Below are 7,959 nucleotides of genomic sequence, written 5' to 3' on the forward strand. Positions count from 1 at the left end.
ATGGGAAGGAAGGGGAAGGAGGCAGGACTGGGCAGAGAGGAAAGGATGGGAAAGAAAAAAGTTCAAATGTTGGCCTGAATGGGTGGTAGAGGCCTCAAGGATGCAACACTTGAAGAAGACCTTAGAAATTGCTGAACGGAACACAGCTGTATGTTTTGCTGATTTAATTCTAACAGGCAAGTGGGATGATGGTTAATAGTGATGGTGGCTCCTGTTTTCTGGGGCTCTAGGAGAATGGCTACTAAATAATTTTCTCTTCCATTGTGGAACTTAGTGTCAGGTCCATCAGAAACTGGGAACAAATGTCTAGCTCCGATGCCAATCAGTATACAAAGCATATGATGATGGCTTCCAGGTTCTCTCAGTATCTCAAGTACTTGTTACAGAATTCATGCTGGCTGGCATCCTCCTCTCCTTACCCTGACCCATACCCTAAACTGTTCCAGCTCATGGGCTTCTCTATGATAGAGAATAACAAGTTCAAATTTTCAACACCATTGTATTGAAAGAATCCATGAGGAAATCACTTCAACCTGTAATGTGTTAGTTTGTGAAATGTTTCCTGTTGGTGAACTTGCCCAAGATAGATAACTTTGCAGAATGGGATAGTTGAGCAAATCTTAAAAAACTGCCTTTCCTTGCAAATTCTACTGCCTCTGTTGTTCTTGAAAGACAATGGGTCCTGGGAACTAATCCCAGTTATGCTTCTGTTAGAACTGCTTGCTTGCTGGAGATGGCTGAGGCATCTACAGGGTGTCTATTGTAAAAGTTAGGCATGCAGGCTGAGAGGTAGTTCCATATCCCTAAAGCCTCATGGTTTCTGCCATCATAAACCCAGGGTAAATATGGATAAGTGCTGCATTTTGAGAATCGTCGTGCAGACCAGGCACCAGCATACAATAAAGCCTCTCATTTGTTAAAAATTTATTCATGGTCATGGTGAATCTCCGAGCAACCCCAGACCCATAATACCCTTCCACCAGCTTCTTATTCCCATATAACCTTGCCATTTTGGCTATACACATTCTCTTTGCTCTCTTGGTCATTTTGGCCACTCTCTCTTGGCCCTTTCTCTTCTTTGCTCTCTTCTCTCTCACTCAATCCCTGTTTTCTCTTCTCCTGGTCCAGTTCAGTTTTCCAGCCATGTTTAATCTACTTTCTCTTCCTGCTCTAGACTCTTCCAGATGCCTCTAACTGTTCTCTTTCTCATATCTATAATAAAAACCTTCCCCTCAACCATGCCTTGAAGCAGTCATAACCTCACTTTAGACACTTAGAAGATGGGCTTTTGCATCCAAAGTATGCAGTAAGTATAGTAAGTATGAAAAGTAAGCCTTTGATGTCTTAGCGTCTCCAAATATGTCTAAATTTGTGTGTTGAGGGGGAACAGGAAAGAAATACTGGGGAGTTCCAGCAGAGCAACGGTCCCCTTTTATGATTCGAGGGTCCCCTTTTGGGGTTCTTAGTTTCATTAATAAAAAAATTAAGAACAGACACGGATAGGCTGGAGAACAAAGAAAGCAGAAACTCAGCAGAATTTATTAGAATTTAAAAGGAGAACCCCAAAAGAAGGCAAGCTGTAAACACCACAACTGCCTGCAAGGGAGGAGAAAGAAAGGAACAAAAACTACACTGCTTAGAATGAAGCAGCATGGAGGTCAGCCACCTGGTGGCAAGCATCCCTAAGCTGAGCATGGAGGTCAGCCACTTGGAGCAAGCATCCCTAAGCTGGGCAGACAAGCTTCCGAAAAAGAGCTAGGATGCAAAGAGTACTGGTTGGGGAGTTTAAAGGCTCTGGCTGTTGTATAAGTGGTTACTTCGTTAGGAGTCAGGTCTCATAAAAGTAAGCAGACCCAACTGAACCTCAGAGAGGGTCAGCTGGTAGAAACTGCCCTAGCAGATAAAATGCTGGAAGGAAAAGGGTATTTTCACAGTAAGGCCCCTGATCTGCCAAGTTTTGATCGACCCTTAAGAGAGAAGTCAAGGGTATGTCCACCTAGAGGCAGACTCCAATGTCACTGTCACTGCGCTTCTTTCTTTCTCAAGCTTCCCTTTTTTGGGGTCTCATTTTCCCACCATTATACCCTGCCTTAGTCTCACCTGAAAGGTAAAAGCCAGGATTATCCAAAGATGGGTGGGCTCAGGACCCAGGAAGACCTGGGATTTATTTCAATTTGAGTCCAAAGACAGGGAAAAGCTTATGTCCCCACTCATGGTAGTGAGGATGGAAGAATTCCACAAGATGAGGGACCTCCATCTGCACAGGATCCACCTTCAATAGACAATCAGATAAAGCCAGACCTCAGGGAGAGCAATCTACTTTACTCAGCCTGCTTACTAAGATGCAAATCCCATGATGAAGAGTACCCACAACCTAAACTAGAAGGATACCAATCCTATTCACAGGTCAGTCACACTGACCAAACCAAGCACAACCAAAAGCAAACTAGTAAAACAATACTACTGTACATCACTTGAAAAAAGTTGCTCAGATAAATCTTTTCATTTCTGGCAAGGTTACATAGGGGCATTTATTCAGGACACAGAAGAGAGCAGAGTCTATGTAAACTTGCACTTATAAATGTAATACTTAGAAATTCAGCTGCTTAAGTTGTGTGGTTTAGACCTCAAAGGACATTCCCATTAAGGGAAAAAAAAAGAAATTTATTTATTCCTGGAATTTTCATTGCAGTTTCTAAATACATAAATGCCTTAAAGTTACCCATGCTGCCGAGAATTTTACTTTATGTTTAAATTACGTGTAAGAGTGTGTATCTGTGCAAGTATGTGCCATTGCCTGAGGAGTCCAGAGACATCAGATTCCTTGGATCTGCACTTATAGTTATTTTGAGCCACCCAACAGTGTGTATCTGTGCTAGTATGTGCCATTGCCTGAGGAGTCCAGAGACATCAGATTCCTTGGATCTGCACTTACAGTTATTTTGAGCCACCCAACATGGGTGCTTTGAATCGAACTTGGGTCCTCTGTAAGAGTAGTAAGTGCTCTTAACTGCTGAACCATCTCTCTTCAGCCCACGTTGTGAGAATTTTGACAAGACTAAAAGCCTTTCAGAAATGGTGCTCCTCAGAGGTACAATCTTTGAAGTAGCTTATTTCTGTGTAGGGAGAAGAGTTTTGAGAATTTGAAAGTAGACTCCTCAGAACTGGTAACCATGACAACAGATGGGCTTCCTGCAGGGGTCCCTATTCACTTCAGACTTATGAAACACAAGTGCGATGCGACATGGCTTCATCAAAGCACAAAATTTAAGCTAATTTATTGTACCATTGACCAAAGGCCACTTTGGACTCTAAATTTAAAAACCATACAAATAATAACCAAAGCATTAAGCATAACCCCCACATAGTTCATGCTCCAAATAGCTATAGTGAATGTTGAGAGATGTTGGAATTGTCAAAAGAAATGTACTTGTAAATGAAGTACACAGCCTACATCTTAATAAGTTAGTGAAGAGGGGGATCAAAAAACAGGTTCTTTCGTTTGATGGGACTGTAACTCTTTAAAAAACTCCATATGCTCTACCAAGGAAACATATTAACTGATTTGCTCATGTATAGTAACATATCTTTGGAAAACTTATTAGATTAGCAGTGATTTAGCTCATTTTCTTAACTACAACTCATGTCTACATATGAAAATTAAAGACTTATTTCCCCTTGCATCACACTGTGGGGGTGATATTGGTAGACATGAAGGTCTGTTGGGTACTTGCAAGAAGTTCTAGGTTCCTGTGTCCCAGAACGAGTTAATTGAATAGAATCAGAGTTACATCAGAAGCAGAGACAGGATGCTAAGGAAAGATTGGTGTCCAAGGGAGAAGGGCTGAGAGCAAAGAGCAAGTTCAGGAGCTCAAACAACACCTGTGTACAAAATCTCTGCTTGTATGTTTCATAACCTGGGCTTTAAGGGTCATTAGCATAGAGTGGGCTTTCTGACACATGGTCTGTCTGACTTCATGCATCGCATATGTCCTTAGCTCCATAAGTCATTACCCAGTGGTATACAGCTTTGGTATTATAATGAGTCACCTTCAGAGTTTTCACAAACTCTGTCCAAAAGTAGAGGAATTATAAACATTTTCATTAGGCTAACGGTACTAGGGTTCTAAAGCCAGAAAACCCCTTTGTGATAAGGAGTACTAAAGAGCAGCATCTCCTATGAATTTGTATGTAATAATATTCAACATGTACCCCTAAACCCAACTTTGATAATACTCAACAAATACCATAAACCTAACTGTGATAATATTCAACATATACCACAAACCTAACTGTGATAATACTCAACAAATACCATAAACCTAACTGTAATAATACTCAACAAATACCATAAACCTAACTGTAATAATACTCAACAAATACCATAAACCTAACTGTGATAATACTCAACAAATACCATAAACCTAAATGCAATAGCATATTAAGAATATTGTATAGCCTTGACCAAGTAGGATTTACCTCAGGAATGAAAGGATGGTTCAAGAATGAAAATGAATGACTGTGATAGTTCAGATTAACAGAAAGAAGTAACAAAATCACATGATCATCTCAATGCCCAAAAACACAATCCTAATTTTTTTTCAGGATATCTCCCTTCTAACTCTTTTTCTTAAATAATATTTTTACTGTTTGAGTAATTTTTTTATTAAGGAAAGAATTTTACAACCCAGATTATATCTTCTTGTTCAATCATCGGTTTTGTACCTTAAAACAGAACAGATATGCTTAGCTATTCCACAGTAAAGAATTGCAAAACTAAAGAATACTTTGAATTTTTGTACTATGCTACAAAAATTTCCCTGGGTCTGTAACACACTAATTTGTTTCTGTGTGTGTGTTTTCTGTTTTATAATCAAGTTATGTAGGGCTAGCATTGTTTGCTAGACGTGGTATCTACTCCATAAGATTCAGTTTCCCTTCTTAAACTGAATTGAATGACAGTAAGTTTTTTTTTTTTTTTTTTCATGTACCCTTCATTATGTTTAGGCTCTAACCGCTCCTTGCATAAACAGTTCCAAACCATTAGTCATTAATTTTGTGATAAAATCATTTCACAAAAATAAGAATAGGAAGGACTTTTTTGATCTGTGTTTAGTCAGGGGAATTGTAGAGGAATTTTAATCCAGCAACATGGCTTCTCTGGCAAGAGATCACATTCAAAGGCCTTCTATATCTTTATGATTCAGCTGGAATGCAGACACATCTTTTATTCCAGAAGACAGAGGCAAGCAGATCAAGTTCAAGGCTAGCTTGGTACAGAGCATATTTCAGGTAAAGAAAAACTTAGGTCTAGGCATGGTGGTATATGCCTTTAATTCCAGCACCCAGGACACAGAGGCATGTAGAACTCCAAACTACTCAGTCAGTTCTATTGAGTCTGTGAGTTGAGTGGCAGTACAGTGGAGGGGAGTTGGCGGCAGTTCAGTTTGTGGAGTTCAGAGACAGTTTTTACAGGGACAGATTTACAGAGACAGGTTACAGAGACAACAAGCTAGACAGACTGAAGACAGAACAAGCCAGAAAATGAGAAGGATCTTGATTAGAACAGATTGCCAGAGTTTGTTTGAGACCAAGCAAAGCAATTGAGTGAGAATCCAAGAGAAACCAGTTTGAGTCAGTCAGCTTGGAGAGGAGTTTGAGTCAGAATAGATGAAGCTAGTCAGAGTTCAGAACAAGGTAGAAAGGGCCAGTGTATTCAGCAGGGAGTAAGAGTTACTTTTATAGTTTCTATTGCTGAGATGAAATAGCATGACCATAGAATCTTGAGATGAAAAGAATTAATTTCACTCACAGTCTCATAAAAATCAGTGAGGACAATAATTAAAGCAAGGCAGGAACCTGGAGGCAGGAACTGATGTAGAGGCCATGGAGGAGTGTTGCTTACTGGCTTGCTCAATTTGCTTTTTTATAGAACCCAGGACTACCAGTCGGGAGTAGGGGGGTGGTGAGCATTGTCCACAATGGACTGGGCCTTCCTTCATTGATCACTAATTAAGAAAGTACCTTATAGCTGGTTCTTATGGAGACATTTTCTTAACTGAGACTCCTTACTCTCTGATAGCTCTATCTTGTGTCAAGTTGACATAAAACTAGCAGTATAACCTGATAAAGGTCATCTGTGAAGCCTACAACTGGCATCATACTCAAACGCAAAATATTGAAAAGCTACTCTTTGTTCTTCCCCCAGAATGAGGAACAAAATGAGGGTGTCATTTCCCACTGCTATTCAGTATTTCACTGTCAGGTAATGAAAACAAGAAAAGGAAATTAAAGGCTCCCAGATTCATGAGCCATGTTTACCTTATTTATATATAAAATTCTTTTGAGGCCGTACACAAAAGTTTCTAGCATTAGCAAGTGAGCAAAGCTTTGGCATTTGAGATCAATTTGAATTTTATCTCTATATACCTGCAACAAGCAATCCAGATATGAAAATCAAAAGAAAACAACATACAGTATTGTCCAAAAATATAATTAGGAATCAATGTAACCAAGATATAAATATAAAATTAGGGGGGTGTACTGGCTAGTTTTGTGTCAACTTGACACAGCTGGAATTATCACAGAAAAAGGAGCTTCAGTTGAGGAAATGCCTCCATGAGATCCAACTGTAAGGCATTTTCTCAATTCGTGATCAAGGGGGAAAGGCCCCTTGTGGGTGGAACCATCTCTGGGCTGGTAGTCTTGGTTCTATAAGAGAGCAGGCTGAGCAAGGCAGGGGAGGCAAGCCAGTAAAGAACATCCCTCCATGGCCTCTGCATCAGCTCCTGCTCCCTGACCTGTTTGAGTTCCAGTCCTGACTTCCTTTGGTGATGAACAGCAGCATGGAAGTGTAAGCCGAATAAACCCTTTCCTCCCCAACTTGCTTCTTGGTCATGATGTTTGTGCAGGAATAGAAACCCTGACTAAGACAAATTGGTACCAGCAGAGTGGGGTATTCCTGTGACAACCTGACCACGTTTTGGGGAGGACTGTGGAAGGACTTTGGAACTTTGGGCTTGAAGATCCATTCTTTGTTAAGAGCTCTGTCAGATGTTGTATAGGAGCTTGGAAGATAATGCTGAGAACAGTGCAGAAGATGGAGGCCTGTTTTGTGAAATTTCAGAGGGAAAATTAAAGACTCTCTTCAGGGCCATTGCTGTTTTTATTGTGAAGATTTTGTAGTTCTGGTTAGCTGGGGCTGAAGAATCAGCTGTGATTAACAAGGTACCAGAACTACTAAAGCAAAAACTTTGCATTACTGGGACTATTGATGCTGGTTAGCTGGAGCTAAGAAATTAGCGGTGATTAAGAAGAGACCAGCATCGTTGAGGTGACATCTTCTGGGAAGTGTTTTCTGAAAGCACAAAGAGGCTGTGTTCCAGAGATAGCCAAGGTTGTACTCCTTCTGCAGCAGGACTTGGTAATGTGTAAGGGTCACCCAGGTGGTACTGGTTTTGAAGGCATGAAGGGGTCACACAGCAGCTCAGGCTCGGCAGTGTGAGAGGCCATGGAAGGCCATTGGTGAAGGTGCAGCCCCAGTTGTAATTGAAGGCCCAGGACTCAAGGGGTCACGCAGTGTTTTGGAGATGCCAGTACCACGAGATGACCACCAAGAGCAGCAGCAGCAGTGGAGTACAGGCATCTGGAGCCCAGAGGACGACGTGTGTGCTACAAAGGGCATGGCTGGAGAAGTGACCCAAGCCCTTGGAGGAGCCCAGAAGATCGTGAGTTGGATCCCAGACGTTGGACGGTTGGAGATTGATTTTTGCTTTGATGGTGACTGTGCCCTGATATTTTCCCTCTTGAAGGAAGAAACTATTTTAGTGGAGCCCACAGTTAAGAGACTTTTAATTGTAAAAAGACTTGGATTTTAAAAGATTTTGGACATTTTAAAGGGATTGACTTTTAATATGTAAATACTGTGGGACTTTTAAAGTTGTTTAGATCTTGGGGATG

This window comes from Mus caroli, unplaced genomic scaffold (assembly GCF_978045245.1).
Source record: "Mus caroli unplaced genomic scaffold, Mus_caroli_1 scaffold_20, whole genome shotgun sequence".
NCBI classification, from domain to species: domain Eukaryota; kingdom Metazoa; phylum Chordata; class Mammalia; order Rodentia; family Muridae; genus Mus; species Mus caroli.